This window comes from Ochotona princeps, chromosome 11 (genome assembly GCF_030435755.1).
Source record: "Ochotona princeps isolate mOchPri1 chromosome 11, mOchPri1.hap1, whole genome shotgun sequence".
NCBI lineage: Eukaryota > Metazoa > Chordata > Mammalia > Lagomorpha > Ochotonidae > Ochotona > Ochotona princeps.
Window position 1 is genome coordinate 17,277,016 of NC_080842.1, and position 22,709 is coordinate 17,299,724.

At 37.5% G+C, this 22,709-nt stretch overlaps 1 protein-coding gene and 1 non-coding gene across 3 annotated transcripts in view; both read right to left on the reverse strand.

Moving 5' to 3' along the window:
• Nucleotides 1-22,709, reverse strand: part of SGCZ (sarcoglycan zeta) — a 1,025,749-nt gene that overhangs the window by 284,177 nt on the left and 718,863 nt on the right. The window lies entirely within an intron of this gene.
• On the reverse strand, nucleotides 21,751-21,856 carry LOC118760061 (U6 spliceosomal RNA). The gene has a single exon (XR_004996554.1). It is a non-coding gene; the product is annotated as a U6 spliceosomal RNA (small nuclear RNA).

A 22,709-nucleotide genomic window follows, 5' to 3' on the forward strand; every position in this document is an offset into this window, starting at 1 on the left:
GCTGACACCGGCGGCGGGCGCCAGCAGCGAGCACTTGCGGCAGGGAGTGCTGCTTCAGTTCCTCTGAGGGATCTGCCTTGGTAAAACCACTCGGTGCAACAGCAACTTCTGGTGTGCGTGCCTGCAGCTTCTCACTGCTGAATGCCTGAGGTCCCACAGAGGAGGTCTCCAGCAGTGCGCGCCTGTGGCGGGAGTGCTGCTTCGGTTCCTCTGAGGGATCCCCCTAGGAAAACTGCCCCAGCACAACAACAGCAGTCCTCTGAGGAATCCCTCTGGGCAAACCCCTCAGCACACCAGCATCTGAGTTTCACATCAGGCCAGGGTTGGGCAGCTCCACAACTGCAGGCCCTGAAACAGTGGCCCAGATACACATAGCTAGAGCTACCGACGGCCTGACACATACTCCCCCACAGGCCTGAGGGGCGCTAGGGGTCTTCCAAATCCACCCCAAAACTACAGACAAGGAGCCCTGAAGCTACAAAATACTGCTACTAAGCCCTACCCCTGAAAACGCACACAGGACGAAAGGTCTAACCAACAGACCTTACAGAAACCAAGCTGCAGAGGGTTATAGACATTCAGGGGTTGATATAGCTATCCCCCCCTGCACCAAACATCTCCAATAGAACTCAAAGAAATTCTCCTTCAAAAGTAAACCTAAAGGAAGCAGCAAACTCACACCTACTCCAAACTACTGCACAAAGACCAGAAACTGTAGATAAACAAATCAGAGAATACATCCCTGAAATCAACAAGAAACAATAACGCAATGAGAAGAAACTTCAGAAAAGGCAATGATCCAGACGAGAGAGCCAGTACCTCACCAAAAAAAGACCAAAAGCCAATATCTATTTCGGAGACACGAGAAGAAGACATGGAAGCTCTACCAGACAAGGAATTTAAAAAAATAATGTTAAAAGCTGTCAGAGACAATGAGAAGAACTGGGAAGACTTCAAGGAATTCAAGAACCACATAGTCACAGAAATTCAGCAAGTCAAAAACAAAATCCTTGACTTAGAGCACAAACTTGAGAGCCTAACTAACAGAATAAATACAGCAGAAGAGAGGATCTCTGAAACCGAAGACACACAAAATGAACACACCCAGCTCATTAAACAGCTAGAAACAAGCCTGAACAAAGCCAATAAGACCATTCAGGAGATGAAAGACAACCTAAGAAAATCTAATATCAGAATTATGGGACTGCCCGAAGGAGCAGAAAGAGAATCAGGAATGCAAACGGTGCTCAACGAAATTATACAGGAAAACTTCCAAAACACTTGGAACATGAACCCAGCCCAAATCCAGGATGGTCAGAGGACTCCCAGCAGATATGACCCAAAGCGTTCTTCACCCAGACATATGGTGCTCAAGTTCCACTCCAACGAAGACAAAGAAAGAATCCTAAGACAAGTACGAAGCAGAGAAAAGATCACATTCCGGGGAAAACCAATCAGGATCACTGCTGACTTCTCTGAAGAGACCCTACAAGCAAGGAGAGAATGGACAAAGATCTTCCAAATCCTGAAACAGAACAACTGTCAACCAAGATTAATGTACCCAGCAAAGATCTCATTTATATTCGAGAACGAAATCAGATACTTCCATAGCAAAGAGAAACTTGAAGAATATGCCAGCACAAAACCAACTCTTCAAAATCTCCTTAGAAATGTGCTAAACACAGAAAAAACAGGGGCAAACCACAAGCAAAGATGGCAAACAGGAAGATCTCCCCACTAAAGCCCACACAAGGAGGGGTAATTACACAGTTACCAACACCCACAAAGACACATATGTATGGCAGGGCAAAATCGCAGCATCTCAATATTGACTCTTAACACAAATGGCCTGAACTCACCAATCAAAAGGCACAGATTAACGGAATGGATCATCAAACAAGATCCAACTATCTGTTGCCTACAAGAGACACATCTAACCAGAAAAGCCTCTAAGAAATTTAAAGTGAAGGGATGGAAACAGATATTTCACGCCAATGGACGAGAAAAAAGGGCTGGGGTAGCTGTCCTAATTTCAGATAATATAGACTTCAAGCTTACACACATCAAAAAGGACAGAGAAGGACATTATATATTGGTGAAAGGATTGATCCATCAGGAAGCAATTACCATCGTGAACATATATGCACCAAATCCCAATGCGCCTAGCTACGTGAAGCAATTACTTACAGACTTAAGGGGAGACATAGATATGCACACAATAGTAGTGGGTGACCTTAACACCCCACTAACAACAATAGACAGATCAACAAAACAAAAACTCAACAAAGAAACAACAGAGCTAATACAAACAATAGAACAACTGGACTTGGTTGACATTTATAGAACTTTTTATCCTAAGGCCACAGATTATACATTTTTTTCAGCAGTACATGGCACCTTCTCCAGGATCGACCACATGATAGGACACAAAGCAAATCTAAGTAACTTCAAAAAGATAGGAATCATACAATGTACCCTCTCAGACCACCACGGAATGAAACTGGAAATCAGCAATTCAAAATGCCCAAGGAAATACAGAAATTCTTGGAGGTTGAACAATATGCTATTGAACGAACAATGGGTCAGAGAAGAAATTAAAGATGAGATCAAAAAATTTATGGAAACCAATGAAAACTCTGACACAACATTCCAAAACTTGTGGGACACAGCCAAAGCAGTGCTACGGGGTAAATTCATCGCAATTGGAGCTCATGTCAAGGCCCAAGAGAGACGCCAAATACAGGAACTAAACACACACCTCCAGGAATTGGAGAAGCAACAGCAGATGAGCCCCACACACAACAAGAAACAAGAAATCATCAAAACAAGGGAGGAAATCAACCATATAGAAATAAAAAAAACCATACACAAAATCAATGAATCAAAAAGCTGGTTTTTTGAAAAGATAAACAAAATAGACACCCCACTGGCCCGACTGACAAAGAAAAAACAAGAGAAAGCAAGAATTAACAGCATCAAAGATGACAAAGGCAACATAACAACAGACATTGCAACCATTAAGAACATAATTAGAAATTACTACAAAGCACTGTACTCCAACAAATCAGATGACCATCAAGAAATGGAAAAGTTCTTAGATTTATACAACCTGCCAAAACTTAGCCCAGAGGCAACAAATGACCTGAACAAGCCCATAACTGAAGCAGAGATTGAATCAGTGATTAAAGAACTCCCAACAAAGAAAAGCCCAGGTCCAGACGGCTTCACTACAGAATTCTACAAAACATTCCGAACAGAACTAACCCCAATCCTCTACAAACTCTTCAAAACTATAGAAAAGGAAGCGACCCTTCCAAACTCATTCTATGAAGCCAACATTACCTTAATCCCAAAACCAGACAGAGATCCTACAGAGAAAGAAAACTACAGACCTATCTCCCTGATGAACATTGATGCTAAGATACTCAACAAAATCCTAGCCAATAGAATTCAAAAAATCATCCGACAGATCATTCATCCGGATCAAGTAGGATTCATCCCTGGAATGCAGGGATGGTTCAACATAAGGAAATCCATAAATGTGATACACCACATCCAAAAACTGAAAAACAAGAATCACATGATAGTATCAATAGACGCAGAAAAAGCTTTTGACAAAATCCAACACCACTTCCTGCTAAAAACCCTAACCAAAGTAGGCATAGATGGAAAAATCCACAACATAATCAAAGCAATATATGAAAAACCCAACGCCAGCATCATACTGAATGGAGAAAAACTGGAACCCTTCCCACTAAGAACTGGAACAAGACAGGGATGTCCACTTTCTCCACTGCTATTCAACATAGTCCTAGAGGTACTTGCTGAGGCCATAAGACAAGAAAAAGAAATCAAAGGAATCCAAATTGGAAATGAAGAAGTCAAACTTTCACTATACGCAGATGACATGATTCTTTACATAGAAGAGCCAAGAGACTCAACACAGAGACTCCTAGAACTTATACGAGAGTTTGGTAGTGTGGCAGGGTACAAAATTAATGAACAGAAATCAACAGCCATAGTGTATGCGAACAACCCCAAGTTGGAAAAAGATCTAAGCAGCAAAATACCATTCAAAATAACAGAGAAAAGTATGAAGTATCTGGGAATTAACCTAACCAAAACTGTAGGAGACCTATTTGAGGAAAACTACAAACCACTTAAAAAAGAAATTGAAGAAGACCTCAAAAGATGGAGTAACATCCCATGCTCCTGGATAGGTAAAATCAATATCATTAAAATGTCTATATTGCCAAAGGCGATATATACATTCAACGCAATTCCAATCAAACTGCCCAAAACATTCTTCATGGAACTGGAAACAATGATCCAAAAGCTCATCTGGAAGCACAAAAAACCACGAATAGCCAGAACCATCCTGAAGAACAGGAAGTTAGCAGGGGGAATCACAGTTCCAGACCTCTGGACATACTATAGGGCAGTGGTTATCAAAACAGCGTGGTACTGGCACAAAGATAGAGAGGAAGATCAATGGAGCAGAATAGAATCACCAGACAGTAATCCACATAGATACAGTCAATTAATCTTTGACAAAAAGACAGACAACAATCCAAGCAAATGGGAAGGTCTGTTCAATAAATGCTGTTGGGACAACTGGTTGATAGCCTGCAGAAACAAAAAGATAGACCCACATCTCTCACCATACACTAAGATCAAATCTAAATGGATAAAAGACCTAAACCTACATCCAGAAACCTTGAAACTGTTGGAAGAAAATGTTGGAAACACACTGCAACACTTAGGAGTAGGCCCTCACTTCCTAAAAAAGACTCCAAATGCAGTAGAAATCGAGACCAAAATAAACAATTGGGACCTCATCAAACTAAGAAGCTTCTGTACAGCTAGAGAAACAATCAACAAAGTAAAAAAGCAACCCACAGAATGGGAGAAGATCTTTGCGCACGACATAGGTGACAGAGGGCTAATTTCCAGAATATACAAAGAACTACAAAACAACCAAAATGTCAAAACAAACAAGCCACTCAAGAAATGGGCACAGGAAATGGGCAGACATTTCACAAAGGAACAAACCCAAATGGCAAACAAGCATATGAAAAAATGCTCAAGCTCCCTGGCAATAAGGGAAATCCAAATGAAGACAACCTTGAGGTACCACCTAACTCCAGTAAGGATGGCACACATACGTAATACCACCAACACTTGTTGGCGAGGATGTGGGGAAAAGGGAACCCTTCTCCACTGCTGGTGGGACTGCAGATTGGTACAGCCTCTATGGGAATCAGTTTGGCGAATACTCAAACAACTGAAAATCAACATGCCATGTGATCCAGCAATAGCACTCCTAGGGATATATCCAAAACATCTCCTACTCAAGAAACCAACATGCACGTCAATGTTCATAGCAGCACAATCTACAATCGCAAAAACCTGGAAGCAGCCAAAATGCCCATCAATAGAGGACTGGATAAGGAAGCTATGGTTCATCTACTCTATGGAATACTACTCAGCTATTAAAAAAAACGAAATGCAGTTCTTTGTGGACAAATGGGCCCGACTGGAATCCATCATGCTAAGAGAAATGAACTAATCCCAAAAGGTTAAATACCACATGTTTGCCTTAATCTGAGATGAAAAGATGACAACCTGATAGTACCTGTATATTGTAATATTATTGCAATCTCTAACAACCTGTATCCAATACAATAAGATAATGCGATATAATCTATAAACCAACAATTAATGTCAGAATACTTAAGATATACATCGAAAAACTGTAAAACCTACTATACCATCAATACATTATGTTAATCCGTAATGGGGGGGAGTGCAGGGAAATCTTTCAGGACCATAAAAAGAGTGAGGAAAAAGTATAATATAGCCTATCATGATCAAATCTGGTAATTCATAGACAACAGACTCAAAGCAGCACTAAACAATAGTAAAACTACTATACCAATGCATGAGGTGGGAATCGGGTGCGATCCTGACAACCTCTTAACAGGAGGTCATGTGCGTGGAGCAGGGGGGCACTCCAGGGTAGAGCAGATGGCAAGGAGAAAGCCTGGATCCCAACCATGAAGACTCCCAGACCTTCACCACAAACTGTTAATACGAGCAACAAGGACTATATCCCAACTGCCAAGGAGGCCACAGGGAATTGGATGCCCTCGGAGGCCGAGTACTCTGAGGTCACCCACCCCTAACCGGAGCTCCCGCAGGGGATGGAAGAAGTCCAAACACTACCGCGCAGAAACCAACGTCATCGGAAAGACAACCAGAAGCCCTGAGCGGTCCGCAGAAACAGAAGAACAATAAATGTCCTTCGGGACCAGGGAGGAGAGCTTTCTCTGGTTCGAGCCTGGCTCCACCTCTGGACCCCCACCCTCCCTCGCAATGACCATTGGGATCGCTCTGAAAACCCCTCATAGCAAACAATCATACAAACTAAAAAAACCTAAAATAAATAGACAAACAACAAAAAGTAGAGCTTGAAATCTGACAGGAAAGAGCTGGCATGGATTGGCTAATGCCTCGCTGGGTAGGACACAAAGATTAGTCACTCCTTACCGTGGTGTTGGGGACTTTCCTGCACACCCCCCCCCCCAAAAAAAAAAAAAAATGTTCTGCACCTTAACTGCTGACAAATGTCTTGTTAGAGTTACAAGCCAGTCTAGATTATCCTAAAATCTGCCAAGATCAGCAAAATTATACTTCAACACAACAAATGGCTAAATACTAAAATGAAATAGACACGAGACAGCTGAATGGTACCTTATAGCCATTTTAAGGTATATAGCAGCTGGTCCTGTGTATGAACTAAAATTGAAATGTCAGTGAGATAATCATTGGTTGTGGTTAAGAACTTGCTTCTTTTTTTTTTTGTTTTATTTTCTTTTTTTTTAACATACTGGTTACGCAAAACCTTGTCAATTCCATAATGTTACAAATTGCTGTTAATGTTATATTGAGAGTCTTAATTGACTGGGATGATATGCTACCAGCTCTGACTTTGGACCAGAAATGGTCTCCCCAACAAACTGTTCAACCCATCTGGACAATGAGTAGCTGGACTCTATGCTGGGTATATGTTTGCAAGGAAAGAATCTTGATGGAATTTGAACTGTAATATTGCATCAAGGTGGAGGAATCCACCAGGGGGGAGGGGTGTGGGGAGGGGTGGGGGGATTCCCAGAGCATATGAAACTGTCACATAATGCATAATAATTAATAAAAAAAATTAAAAAAAAAAAAAAAAAAAAAAAGAAAATTACCACTTGCTCTCATCATTATCTAGAATATTGGAAAACCAGCACACTGCCCTGATAATATATGGAAAGGGAGTCTCACTGGGTTGGTGTATCAAAATACCAACTTCATGCAGTAAATTGCCAGGTAGTTCTGTTTCTCTAGGAATCACTGACAGTCCCAGTAAGAGTATCTCCCATATTCCTTGTAGATGCTTTCCTCAATGGGAATAACTTGCTTTGGCTACAGTACTGTCACAGTTAGTCCTAGAGGATATATCTTTTTTCAATTTGAGTTGTTTTCATTTAGAGCAATTCTTAGTGTTAGCATTGTCTCCTAAACACAATAAACACACTTCTATCCAATTATTGCTACAGGTAGCATTTACAATATCCCCAGAGTCTCTCACTCCGTTTACTTGTCTAATGCCTTTCGAAGCTAACCTGTTTTACACAAAATGTACTCTCCAAACCTGTTAGAATGCAGAATCTCATGCCACCTGCCAGACAGACTAAATTAGAAACAGGACTTTAACAAGATCCCAGGTAATTCATTTAACCATCAAAGCTCAAGATGCACTGGCCTAGATGAGCCATTCAGCAATTTCAGCACCGTATTCAAAAGCCAGCTCATGCACGAGCCCCTGAGGGATGCTCCAGTGACAGCCTGCTATAAAGCTCTAGTCCAGAGCATCATTGAGTGTTTAGGTTTGCAAGATACTCGTCTAAGGTTCTAATAAATAAAATCTGCAAGACTTAAAACATTTCTTTTAAAGATCATTGCAAAAATCCTTTTGTCTGTGAGTTTTATTTTAGTGAAAAATTTTCTGTGTGATGTTGAAACAACATGTAGTTGCTGCCTGTATAGAATAAAACCTTTCCGGGCCTATAAGTAGGAAATAATGCAACAGATGGTGCAGCATAACCACTTGGGGTTAAACTTCAAGAACACAGTAACTTGCATATTATCTCCCATTTCCTGAGAATATTTTAGCATTAACAGGGCATGTGCAGAAGATTTTAAATTGCTTAGTTCAATCATTAATTGCATTTATGTGATATTTTAATTTTATTAACTTTATTTTCTGCTTACAAATATTTTCATGGTATCTAGAAAAACTCACAATCTTCTCCAAGGCAAATGTTTAGGCTTCAACATGTAACATTCTACTGAATTCCATCTGACTGGAATATTAGTTAGGATTGTACCTCAAGGAATTTTTACTTCTATGAAGACACGGAAATACATAAATATATAATAATTGGGAAATATATGTAACTTCAAGAAAAAGAGAACATATAGGCAATTATACATTTATTCTAAAGATCCTATGTACCCTTTTCCAACTTTTTATTATATGTACACAGTAACATATACCCATCTATAATATCTGAAATATTTTGATTGTGTATATCAATGGTGTTGGGCTCATTCTCACTGTCTTAGTTCCTAAACTCCTTTCTTTCTGTATTATTTTCACTAATATAAGTAGTTCATATAAGAGGAATTTTTTAAGATTTATTTATTTTTATTGGAAAGGCAGATATACAGAGAGGAGGAGAGACAGAGAGGCAGATCTTCAGTCCAATGGTTCACTCCCCAAGTGAGTGCAATGGCTGGAGCTGAGCCAATCCAAAGCCAGGAGCTTCTTCTGGGTCTCCACGTGGGTGCAGTGTCCCAAAGCTTTGGGCTGTCCTCGACTGTTTTCCCAGGCCACAAGCAGGGAGCTGGATGGGAAGCGGGGCTGCCAGGATTAGAACTAGTGCCCATATGGGATCCTGGGTACGTGCAAAGCACCGGGCCCCATACAAGAGGAACTATAACATTAGTTTGTTTATGCTAATTTCACATAGCATAATGTCCTCACGTTCACGCAAGCTATATATCAGTATTCTTTTAAGACTGAGCAATAATGTATTAAAGAGTAGGCTTCTTGTTGCTTATCCATTCTTCCTTCAGGGGCTACTTGTGTTGTTTCTGTGTGTTCCTATTGTAAACAGTGTTGGTAAATGCGGATTTACAAATAGCTCTTCCAGACTCTGCCTTCAATTCCTTTGCGTATAATCACTAGAACAAAATTGTCAATTATCATATATCAAGTCAACTCTAGTTTTGTAAATATCCACCTTAGTATTATAATTCACAGTTGATAAAACCGTTTAATATCTCTACCAACAGCACACAAGAGATTCAGCTTCTCTACATTCTTGTCAAACTGCTTGCTTTACCTTTTAACAGTAGCCATCCTCATGTGAGTCCAGTGGTATCATTTTCATTTTATAATTAAGTTGAATTTTTATGTTTTTAATAATTGATAGGGAACATATTTCATAGATATTGTTATAAGAATGCAATGATACTTTCTTCCTTCTTTCTTTTTTCCCTTTAAGTTTTTTCCAATAATATACAGCCAATTTACTTTATAATACGAGGCCTATCGCTCCTCTGAACTAAGATTCCAGCACATAAAAGACAGACAGATTACTATTCTGTAGGGTTAAAAGCAAAGGTTGCAGATAATAATAAAATCACAAGATTAATTAATACAATTTGTTTGTACTCTGCACTTGTTCTTAACCAAAAGGCCAGCAAATCAGAGACAACATGATATTTGCATTTGGGGGTCCGGCTTATTTCACTAAGGACAATCCCAAGGCTGCCAATGAACAAGTATGATGACTTTCTAATATTCCCTCATATTTGAGGTTGCTTTGGAATATCTTCATTTTCTGTTTGGAAACGAGAAAAAAAGAAAACAAAACAAACAAAGAAAAACAAAACAGAATGGAAAAAGAAAAACCATTGGTCTTTTAAGTTCCTTACAAATCATTTCAGCCAGATGGGGAAAGACTTGCAACAATTAAGAGTTTCCCACATGGGATCCCGGCGTGTTCAAGGTGAGGACCTTAGCCCCTAGGCCATCCAGCTCCCTGCTTGTGGCCTGGGAAAGCAGTCAAGGACGGCCCAGAGGTTTGGGACTCTGCATCTGCGTGGGAGACCTGGAAGAGGTTCCAGGTTCCCGGCTCCGGATCGGCATAGCACCGGCCATTGTGGCTCACTTGCGGAGTGAATCATCGGATGGAAGATCTTCCTCTCTGTCTCTCCTCCTCTCTGTATATCTGACTTTGTAATAAAAATAAATAAATCTTATAAAAAAAAGAGTTGCCAACAACAGACATTCACTGAAGGGAAACAGAGCACTGAAAAGCATCATAAGAGCAACAAGATACTTCAACAAAATACAGTAAATTACATCGCACAAAATGTTAAAGACAGAAGTAGAGGTAACACAGAAAATCTAAAGACAACTTCTATGTGTATATAATAGCTTTTCCCCCCTACAGAAACAGTAGCTTTATCCAAATTCACATTTTGGTTGGAGTAGGTGTTTAGCTCAGTGGTTAGCGCATATCCGAAATGAGAATATCTAGATTTGAGTCCTGGATCCTCTTTCCTATTTCCTGGTGATGCAGACTCTGGGAGACTGAAATGCTGGCTCAATGAAAGACTCACACAGTATGTTCTCAGAGCCTGGCTGCATTCCTGGCCAAACATGGGCAGGTGGAAGGTGAATCAGTGTATGAGGAACTTTTGACTTATTTTCTCTCTTTCTGATTCTTAAATAAACACATTTCAAAAAGAGAAATTAGCTTTTTATAAGCTTTCCATAAAGCTAGTCTGATGAATTTGAACATTAATCAAAAGCACATTTGGCTTAATTATGAAATACTGAACTCTTCATCAGCTGACAAATTCTGGTAATGAAGAAAACAGTATTATGGCTTCCATCTATCTAGCAATATATGTACATATGATCTACAGACTATTGGGAAAAATCATTCATTTCATACACTTTCAAAGCATACACACACACACAAATACACACACACACACAGAATGAGAACATACACTCCTGTGCTTCTCTCTTCTGATGCCTGAAAAGGAGGGTTGGGCCAGGCTGAAGCCAGGGACCAGGAAGCCAATACAGTATTTCTATGTTGGTAATAGGGACAATTCTACCTGAGCTGTCACAGCTACCTGCCACAGAGCTATAAACAACAGGTACAGTTTGGAATAGAGCCAACATTTGAATTTGGACATACCAATATTGGATGTGGACATCCCAAGTCATATCTTAACCATCATTTCAACATCTATCCCTTGGGTTTATATGCAAGCCATTGCCACTCTATTCTAGTCTACCATTATCTTGTGCTGCTTTTGCTGTTAGAACCTAACCATCGCTCATCTCACCTCCATGCTGTCTGCTTCTCCCATTTTGTTCTCATCACATAACCAAAATGAACATTTTATTTTATTTTTAAAGTTCTAGTTATTCTCATATTGTTTGAAATGAAGACAGAAACAGAGACAGACAGATATTTCTACATAAGGGTGCATTTCGGCTGATGTCCACAAGAGCTTGAGCTGGAACAGAATGAAGCCAGGATTACAGAACTCAATTCAGGTCTCACATAAGTTCTGCACGGACCCATATCTTTGAGTTGTTAATTTCTGGCTCTAGAATGTGCTTTCTCAGGAAGCCATGACTTGAATCCAGGGGTTGGATAGGGATGCTCCAAGTAGTGTCTTGGCCACTATATCAAATGTCTACCCTGAATAGCCATTTTATAATCATCATCCACTCAGTTACCAACACTGATTTTTCTAGCTCCCTAAATTTGTGTCAGAAACTGACAATAAGTATTCTTATGAATAGATAGTTTATTTTTGATGAGTTGCAAAATCCATAACATTTCCACTCCTGCACAGCAATGTTTCTCAACTCCACTAGACATGTCCATGAAATGGGATATTTCTTCGTTGTGGAGGGTAATTTCAAATCATTAAGGCTGCCTAGTGATATCTCTGGCACCTACCCGCTAAATTCCAGTAATACATACCAGTGGTGAGAATCAAAACATGTCTCCAAACGTTATTCACTATTCCTTGATGGGTAAATACATCACAGCCTGAAAACCACTGACACGAATATTACTGTAGAGGTACTACTGTCAAGGATATTGGACCCCAAAATCTAAGGTTCAAATTGTATTCTATTCCCAAGTTACTGTGTTATTCAGTAAAACTGATATTGCTTCACTGTTCAGCTGTGATTGCCTTCTTATATTTCCATATTTAACGCTTATCTGATCTTCACTTGATCAACATCTCTAAGTGAATTGTTTGTTCTCTCAAATCCTTCTCACACATAAAAGGATAACATCAGAAAATCTCTCCTTAAAGGAACTTCACATAAACATATAAATATAAATCAAATGTTTGTGATCACTTGCTAAATGATTGTCTTCATAAGTCAACACGTCTTTTTTGACTAGTTTATAATCTTCAGTATCTAGCAAAGCTCCTTGCAAAGAATAGGTATTCACGCAACTGGCTAAAGAAATGTGGTACATATACTCCATGGAATACTACTCTGCCATAAGAAGGATGAAATCTGTCTTTCGCAACTAAATAGATGCAACTGGAAACCATCATGTTTAGTGAAATAAACCAGTCCCAAGAGACTAACATCATATGTTTATCTTGATTAGTGGTAACTAATACACAGAGTATAAAAATAAATGTAATCTCTAGGTACAAAAGTGACACTCTGGGATTTGCCTATTGGGCACAGTCTCTGCTCACTTACTGAGGGGAGAACAGTTCTGTTTTATTGTTCTTTCTGTTTGCTTATTATTCTTATGTCTTTAGGGATTAATATGGGACTGTTAGTTTCTATTTGTCATTTGTTGTGGCAAATATTTTAATGGAGAGTTAAACATGTGCATAAATATATATGCAAATGTATGTATATACAGATACAACTGTATTTCTTAATTTATTTCAATACTGAAAGAACTTGTAATAGTTATAAAATCTGATAAAACATATATGTAAAAAATGCCAGAGCAATAATTTATATCATTGAAGTCCAGAAAAAAACTCACTTTACATCCATTTTTTTTGATCACTTGGAAAACCACTTTTGCAAAACTAAATCTAATACATTCATTTTATTGTATTCATTGTATTGTGCCATCATTGTATGTCTGAAGATAACTGAGCACATAAGGAAGAAGAAATATTATGACTCAGAAGAGCTGGTAATTGTGAATCATTCTGATGCAGAGAAGAGAACAGTAGTTAAAGGTGAGAATGAGAAGTAGCAATGATAAAAGCACTTTGAGTGCAAAGGAAAGTCATTTGAACAGGTGAACTGAAAAAGGTTGGTTTTCTGTGGCTCTCCATTGATTCCAATATATCCAGTATACTGATGAATTCTGAGTCTCGCAGAGAAGTCACAAGGGGTCCTAAAATTTTAATGATTAATTAGAACGTCAACTATCTTTGTCCAAGGCACATTAATTACTCACCCAGTTTCACTTAAGAGAAAAATCCTGAGATAACTGATAGAGAGAGAGAGAGAGAGAGAGAGCCTTTAAATAATATACCATTGTTTAATGTAATACTTTGGAAAATATAATTTCAATTATTCATATTTATAGATATTTCAATTATTTTTCAAAATCTTTAGAAAACACAAGCATACTATCTTAATGCATATCTGTCAGCTTTAAAAATCCAATGTAATATAATAGTTGTTCCTTAAAAATAACATAAATGAAAGCAAATAGACATTGTTTCCAAAACTAAATAGTTCAAAGAGCATATTATCTGTGACACTGTGAAATGTCATGATATTTAATTCATTTATTGTACTTAGTATCACATAGTAGTGCATAATTTACAGTGTGAATAAAGTTACTAGTATGTGTTCAAGAACACTCCTTTAGTGATTAAAATATTAATTAAACACCATTTTTTAGGCAACAGTCACATACATGTTAGTCTAACAGGATACTGAATACAAAATAAAATATCCAATTATTCTGATGACATATACAAGGAGAACATAATCTCTGGGATGAAAATCTAAACTGTGTTCCCCATACAGACTCATTGACATGAAGATCCCTTTTGCTAAGCAGTTATTCAACATAATTAATCATGATTGCCAGATCCCTTAAAAAGTAATTTACCACAAATGTCACTACAGCTACATAAATGTAAAAGTCAAGTTAATATTTATGTGCTATTATAAATTAGCTATTAAAAGAAGAAAAATCTATTTCAGTATCAATTTCATGGTGCAAAAACTACAAAGTCATCCACACATTCATTTAAACATCAAATACATATTTGACAATATGATGATTTTAGGAAGATTAATATGTCCACTCCTTAGGCAGGTACATTTGTGTTGAAATGAACATCACAGCCAGGTCAAAATTTTAAAACATGAATATATCAGCACCAGAAAAATCAGAAAGGCTCACAGGTACTGTAAACATAAGCAGTATCTCAGACACTGGTGATCTGTTTAACTGCAATGCTGTTAATAATAAATATCAATATTTTCTCCCATTTTTAAAGCTTTTCTCATAAACCGTATTTTACAAATAGCAATACATTTGCCTTCCAACTTATTATAACTTAGTTTTTCCGGCCTGTGGACATAGATATTAAATTAATTTTAAACAACACCAAATATAACCAACTGAAGCGTCATTTAGTTGTTTTATGCAGTTTTCTTGTGGGAAGGAGTTTCATAAAACTTTTTGAAATTCTGGAAAGTTATGAATATCTTTAATACCCATCTACTAAAGCTGTTTGTTTATGTTCCTCACTCCTCTCGTAGATTAGAAATACAGCATTTCCGAGTTACACAGAGAATAAACCGATACACTTCAGCCTTGACATTTATACACTAAATTGTAATTAATCTGTCATGTCTAGGCTTAACGTAGACTACCTCAAAACTGTTTCATGACAATTATCTCCACCATTTACTAAGCTCTCATTGAATCACAAGGGAAATTAATGATGATGTAACAGAATGCAGCAGTACGTATTTCTCCATATTTTTTTTTTTTTAAAGATTTTATTGTTATTGGAAAGCCAGATATACAGAGAGGAGGAGAGACAGAGAGGAAGATCTTCCATCCGATGTTTCACTCCCCAAGTGAGCCGCAACGGGCCGGTACGCGCCGATCCGAAGCCGGGAACCAGGAACCTCTTCCGGGTCTCCCACGCGGGTGCAGGGTCCCAAAGCTTTGGGCCGTCCTCGACTGCTTTCCCAGGCCACAAGCAGGGAGCTGGATGGGAAGTGGAGCTTCCGGGATTAGAACCGGCGCCCATATGGGATCCCGGGGCTTTCAAGGCGAGGACTTTAGCCGCTAGGCCACGCCGCCGGGCCCCGTATTTCTCCATATTAGAAAAAAAATTCTTTTATACATTGGTCTCAAAGGGATAGGGTAATGCCCTATTGAACTGAAAAAGGGGGCTTATCAATATGTTAGCATTATTACAATATAATTGAAAATATTTCTGTACATAAATGTGTATGCACGATGGTTTAAAAATAGTTTCTATAAATATGATACAGAAATGTTGCTATTTCACTGAAAATGCAAAATGCTATTGCATCAATGCCAAAAAATTGCTATAGAAATATTTGCAAAATCTCTTACTCTAAATGACAAAAGTAGCTCATTTTCTCAAGATTTTTGAATGATGCAAGGACCCAGTTGGTGATTACTAATTGTGAGGTGACAGTCAACGACACTTCATGAGAAGTAAGCAATATTTTACATTTCATGGGTTTTTCAAAGTTTCAATGCTGCCTAGGATAAGTCTCAATTAAAATAACCAGGTCACTGAGCATTAAAGAGACAATTTAGAATGAATTGAAATCTATAATAAAATTCACACCTGTTCCCACACATATGAAAATACAATATAATGGTTTATGAAGTACTCCCTTTAATATATAAATGGATACAATTCTATTTTACCAAGACAATAACCTGATGTTTTAACTATTTTCCCATTGTATTTTATATAAAAGACAATTAAAAATTAAGCAGTTTGTTTTCCATCTGCAAACAACTGAAACAGAAGTTCTTTAATTTTATTATTGAATTACATATATAGATAATGTCATCAAAACAGTGCTGATTCCCCACTATCCATGTTAGAATTAATGTTAAGAAAATACATCTTGAAAAAAATGAACTACAGCTATAACTGCTTGTTTTTTACAAAAAAAGTAATAATAATTTTGAGCTAGAATTTTCAGTCAGATTGGATTTAGTGAAAATATTTGGTGAAATTTCATAAATGACGAGAAGTGATCAGAAGTAAAAAATATATTCCATGGAAATGTCATTAAATGCTTTGTCCTTTAAGGTAATCAAAACTGTTTAAGTCATTTATGCATATATAGGGAGTGCATTACACATGAAATAAGACGGCCCTTATTGAAAGGCGCAATGACTGTCCCTGGACAGACATCATCAAGCACTGAGCGTAGTGACCCGGAACAACATACCACAAATTAAAAAAATAATTGTTCTCAAAACTGAATCACCCAGAAATATTTTGCTTGATATCAAATAATCAAATCCTTTTGATTCACATCAATTTCAGAACTGAAACTTTTCTTGCACATGTAATCATAAATGTCTGATTAGCTTTTTGAATCTTGAACATTTAATTGTATATGTATTCCTTAATCTGAAGTCTAACACAAACACGTAAGAGCACACATTCACACACCAACACACATACACTCACACAAGTATACACTCATGTATTTACATATAAAGATTATAAATGAATTTTTAAACCTACTTAATTAATGTCAGAATTATCTTTTTCAATGAAAATTATCATAATTTTCTCCCAATGTTTAGGGCATACTTTTATATGAATTTCTATGATTAAATTTAAATAATGGAAAGTACTAACTGTTTTAGGTAGAACTATCAAAACATTAAAATATGTGTCTGTTCAAAAGAAACTTATTAAACTGATAAAATTTTAAAACTTACTCTTTTGCATGAATGCATAATAAAAACAAAGTTTTAGAGTACACTCACGTATCAAAATGCCTGATGATCAGTTTCACAGATATAGCATTTTCTACTTACTGTATGATTATGTATTTCAAACCCTACATTTGGTTAGGTCATTACTAATTCCACAGTTTGGGATCATGGAGTTGTAGCAAATTAGGTTGCATGGTAGAGTCTTGTATAGTTACATGATCAAGTAATAAACAAAACCGATTCCTGTCTGACTCCTACATTCATATTGTTGCATTTTGTTTCAACCTTCAGATCGCTCTAAGCACTTCCAGAGAGAGACTTAAACTCACAGAGCCGCTACTAAATTATTATATCCCCTAATTATGCGTCTCAGATATACCAGCAGGCTATAAGGAACTCTTCCCCTTCCCTTCCCCTCACCCTCCCAGGAACTCCTTACAAGACACATTTTCTTTGGGGGGTTGGGGGGAGCAGAATAGGACTGTGGGAATCAGGAACTGCTGTTGGTTGCTGAGTATTCTGCCTCGGATTCATGATTTGGATCTACTCAGCTTATTGTTCATCCAGTATTTTCTTCCTTCCAAGTTAACCTCTTGTTTCTTTTCATTTCTGTGACTAATTTACAGCAACAAATTCCAACTTTTTAATAGTTAACTGTAGCAGATATCTCTTTGTGAAATTGTGTGAATATTGACTGCCTGCCACTTTTAGAGCTCATTAATAAGGAGAAGCTGAAAGCTGCTGGCAGAAAATCCTTAAAGCAAACTTGGAGATATCAGAGTTTTTCAGTTTTCAGCATTTGATTTTATGAGCTCATTAATGAATGTTAATATTCTTTACTGAAATTTACTACCTATTTTTTATGCTTCTTACCACTGTGAGTTGTTTTACACAGTAGTGATTTTTATTACCCTATTAGTATTCTAAATTGAGTTTGGGTAGAAGAAATGACACACTTATTTTTAATAGATAACTCCTCACAGTATTTCTGTTCTATTTTATTCTCCAGCAGTATATCATATACTAACCTCATCTCAACTAATATGTACATCAGGCTAGTAAATGGTACTACTTAACTAAAGCTATAGGTCTAATTACCATACAAATGTTAAGTCTAAATTTCTAATGTCATAAGCAATTTTGGAATTACTTTGGCTTTTCAGAGAATAAGCAGCACTCAGATCATTTTATATTCACAGAAACAAATTAAGAGAAATGTGTATATGGACACAGGATACTTTATTTTCAGCTAGTACAATTTATCAACTAATGAGGCCTTTCAAATTATCACTTAGTATTATTTCTTTACTCTGCAATATTTAGCTCCTCATAATTATAGTTAATGCTTTGGAAGAATGCATGTGTAAGTATCTTTTTTTTTAAATGGCATTCAAAATAGTACAAAGAAGTAGGTAGCAGGAACTGAAGGCTGGCGCATGAAATAATGGCTATGAAACACGATTAAATTAAATACAGATATCAACAGATATTATTGGGGATGTGAAATAACAGGAAATCTTATTCACCAAACAGAAAAGGCACAGCCACTTTGGAAAATGGTCTGGCAATTTCTTACAGAAGAAATTATTCCCTTATCATTTGGCCCTGCACTTGTACTTCTGATATTCACCCAAAGGCGTGGAAAACATAGTGCAAAAATAACCTTTATTATGGAAGTGTTTGTATAATAGTCAAAACTTGGAAGCAACCAAGGTACACCCTGCGACATGTCATTCCTTCCTCTGCTCATTCTCACATTCTAGTAGTATAGCATTTCACAGATTCCTTTTCTGATCTCCGTTTAACTCTTTTTTGATGACTTTACTGCATTATTTCACTTATGAAGCAGGAGTACTCTGATGAGCACTTCCAAAATTCACTCCACTGCATCTATTTAAATCACTTATAATTTCTTACACCTACATTCTCAGTAATGACTTTTAATGTAGAAAAAACTGCCTTTGTTTTTATTTTAATTATTTCCAAATTTTATTTTTATTTATATTGGAACTGGACACAGATTCTTCATCCTCTGGTTGACTTCCTGAATGCCTTCAGCAGTTGTATCTCCATATCCACAGTGGGGCCATGCCCAAGTGGGAGCTATGGCATCATTCTACACCTTAATGTGGGGACCAGAGACACAAGGGCTTCAGCCATCATTACTGTTTCTCCAAAAACGCAGCAACGGGTTCCTGGAATTGGGAATAAGGCCAAGAATTGTACCTGAGAATCTCAGTGTCTTAGAGTCAAAAGCCTTCTCCTGTCTTTGCTTCTAATTAAAGTGAGAAGGTTTGTACTATTATAATACAATAAGGAAAATCAGTGGGTGGAGGGGATCTGGGACAGAGTAGAGGGGAATTCCAGAAGTTTTGGAACTGTATCATAAAACAAATTAACTTTTAAAAAAGTAAGAGTCTCATGGGGATGAGAAACTGAATACACAAACATTTTTTAAACTGAAACAATACTAATTGTATACATGCTAATTGAAACACATGCTTGAAAAATAAAACCAGTGGGGATTTTATTAAATAAATAATTACAGTCAATTTCTTGCCTATGGCTAGATTCTGCCTCCTGTTGTCAACTCAGCTTCGTCATTCCTCTACATTCCTTTCTTTTCTCTAGAATCAGCAATTTTTCATCCTTCTCTAGATCTAAGTAAGGCATGTATTGTGGTGTCGTCTATCGATAACAGCATAGCCTGTTTGCTAAGTAGCATGCCCTCTAACTCTCCAAATTTGTTCCAATATGGTTATTGCAATTCACATATTGTGCTTGGCTTTTAGTGTTAATTTTTAAGATGAAAACAATCATGTGGAGTTAAAAATATCAACTTGCACCTCTCATTGAGTCCAACAACCTTTTACATTTGGAATGTGTTACCATGTAACAAATCATGGTGGCGCAGCTTGCAGTAGATAGGAATCATATTCAACTGCACATGTGTGCCAGATAAAGATCATGCTGAAGACAGAGCTGTGCTCACACTGGGAGTAGCCCTGACTATTGAACTGAGATCCATATTTCTCATATGTGACCACCAGGATTTTTAGTTATATGATGGTATCATTTCTTTTTGTTCTATTACCACATTGTTCTCCATCTTAGCTTAGTTGTACTGAATTGCCATACTAAATGAAATTACAACTCAGCTCCATATGTTTGACTATATTTCACTTTATATCTTGCTAATGTAATTTTTTAAAAGATTGATTTACTTTTTATTGGAAAGTGAGATTTACAGAAAGAAGGAGAGACAGAAACAAAGCACTTCCATTTGCTTCACTCCCCAAATGGCTGCAACAGTCGAGGATGAGCCAATCCGAATCCAGGAACCAGGAGCTTCTTCCAGGTCTCCCAAGTGGGTTTAGGGTCTCAAGGCTTTGAGCCATCCTTAACTTCTTCCCAGGCCATAAGCAGGGAGCTGGATGGGAAGTGCAGCAGTCAGGAAATGAACTGGCACCCATTTAGGATCCTGGCATTTGCAAGGTGAAGATTTACCCAGTGAACCACTTAAGGTAATTTTAAATTATTTCTTCTTTTTCTATTGTAAAAAAGATAGCACACCACCATAAAATCCTATTAAGGTGGCTTAAAAATGTTTATGTTAGTTTTTTCAGAAGTCCTAACATATATAAGCAATGGAGAATATGAAAGTTGAGACAAATGGAATAGGGCAAACTACAACAAATTATGTTCTTGTTAAATAAAAACAACTAACAACATATTTTTTCTTTCAGATAATTGGAATCCTGAAATGTTCATTGTATACAACCATCCTTACTCTCTGCAGTAACAAACAATCCATTTCAGTCATATTTTGTTGTAAAAGTAAAACATATTAATCAGAAGTAGTATGGAGTCTTAATCTTATGCTATCCTATTCCAGAAGAACAGAATTCCCTTTTCCAAGTAACCAGGAGAACTAGCACCAATACAGCCAGCATAAATTAGTTTTTATAAACATTTATTTGCTGATCTCTTTGTTATATTTTAGAGTTTTTTAATTGAAAAGTCAGATTTACAGAGAAGAGGAGACAGAGAAAGATTTTACATTTTCTGGTTCATTTCCCAAGTGGCTGCAATGCCCAGAGTTGAGCACCTCCCCCAGCCAGGAGCCAGGAGCTTCTTCCAGGTCTCCCACAGAGGTTTGGGCATCCTCTACTGTTTTCCCCGTTACAATGTAGAAGTGCGATTGGAAGTGAAAAAGGTGAGAGAGGAACCGGCATCCACATGAGATCTCTGCACATATAAGGCAGGGATTTAGCTAGTAGGCTGTCGCAATGGGCCCTATTTATTATTTTTTAAGCTGGATTCACACAAAGGAGAGACAGAGGGAGAGGATCTTGCATCTGTTGGTTCACTCCCCAAATGGTCACATTGCCTGGAAGGGATCTGAGCTGATACGAAGCCAGAAACCAGAAGCCAGGATCTCCACATGGGAGACCCACGGGAGACCAAAGCTTTAAGCCATCCTCCACTGCTTTCCCAGGCTATAAACAGGGTGGTGGAATTAAAGTGGAGCAAGTAGGACTAGAACTTGCAATAATATAGCATGCCAGCACTGCAAGGTAGAGGATTGTTATGTTCAGCCACTGTGCTGGCCCTGATAAATTGATCTTTTTTAAATTATGAATGTGCCACGAAGTTGCATGTCTTCTTTGCACAGGACCATGCTAATCTGCTCTTTGTCATTTCAGTTATAATGTTTTTGCTGCCAAAGAGAGCATCTAAATTCAATTTTAAGGACTGGAAATTTTGTTCTGTAGTATGTGTTGCAACAAGTTTAATTCTGTTTCACACTTTCTTTCAGAATGTAGTACTTTGGATTTACAGACAGCATAGCTGGCAAAACTGGCAAACATTTGCTCAGCCTTTTGGTTGCTTCCTCCAGAGAAACAAATCCCCGGACTTAGCAAGTCTTCAATGTAAGAGTCATCTTTCTGTCTTCTACTGTTCCCTGCCCAAACCTCACCTGATTATCACCTCCACCCCAATAGTTCTTTGATGCTTTCCATAAATAATTTCATCCCATTTTCAGAATTTAAAGATTGATGGATTGATAATTTCCTATACTGTATTATGAGTAAAGGCGGTTTTGTAATTGTCAAAATATTATAAAATAGGATACAACCAACAGAACTCTACAAGGTAGTAGAACTGAATAGAAAACAATTCAGTTTTGCAAAACACATACTTAACTCAGGCTTAAATTTCTTAAATATTGAGGAAATTGAAATTCCTATTGATTTTCCTTTACTTAAAGTATTATTAGCAAATTAGTTTAGCAATATAAGTGGCAATGATTTTATTAACAATTTAGAAAACAACGACTTGTTAAAAGGACATCATTTGTAAAACTAGAAAGGAAATTGATTTGGATGGGAAGTGACCTTGGCAAAAAGCACATGCAACCCCAGAGCCTATGGAACTCTTTCACAAAACAAAATTAAATATTTTTAAATGTAAAAATTTCAACATCCTAAACTACTCGTCATTATACTCAACATACATGTGGATGGACAAATTTGTACCACTACAGAGACACAGAAACACAGTCTGTTTAATAGATGACACAAGATA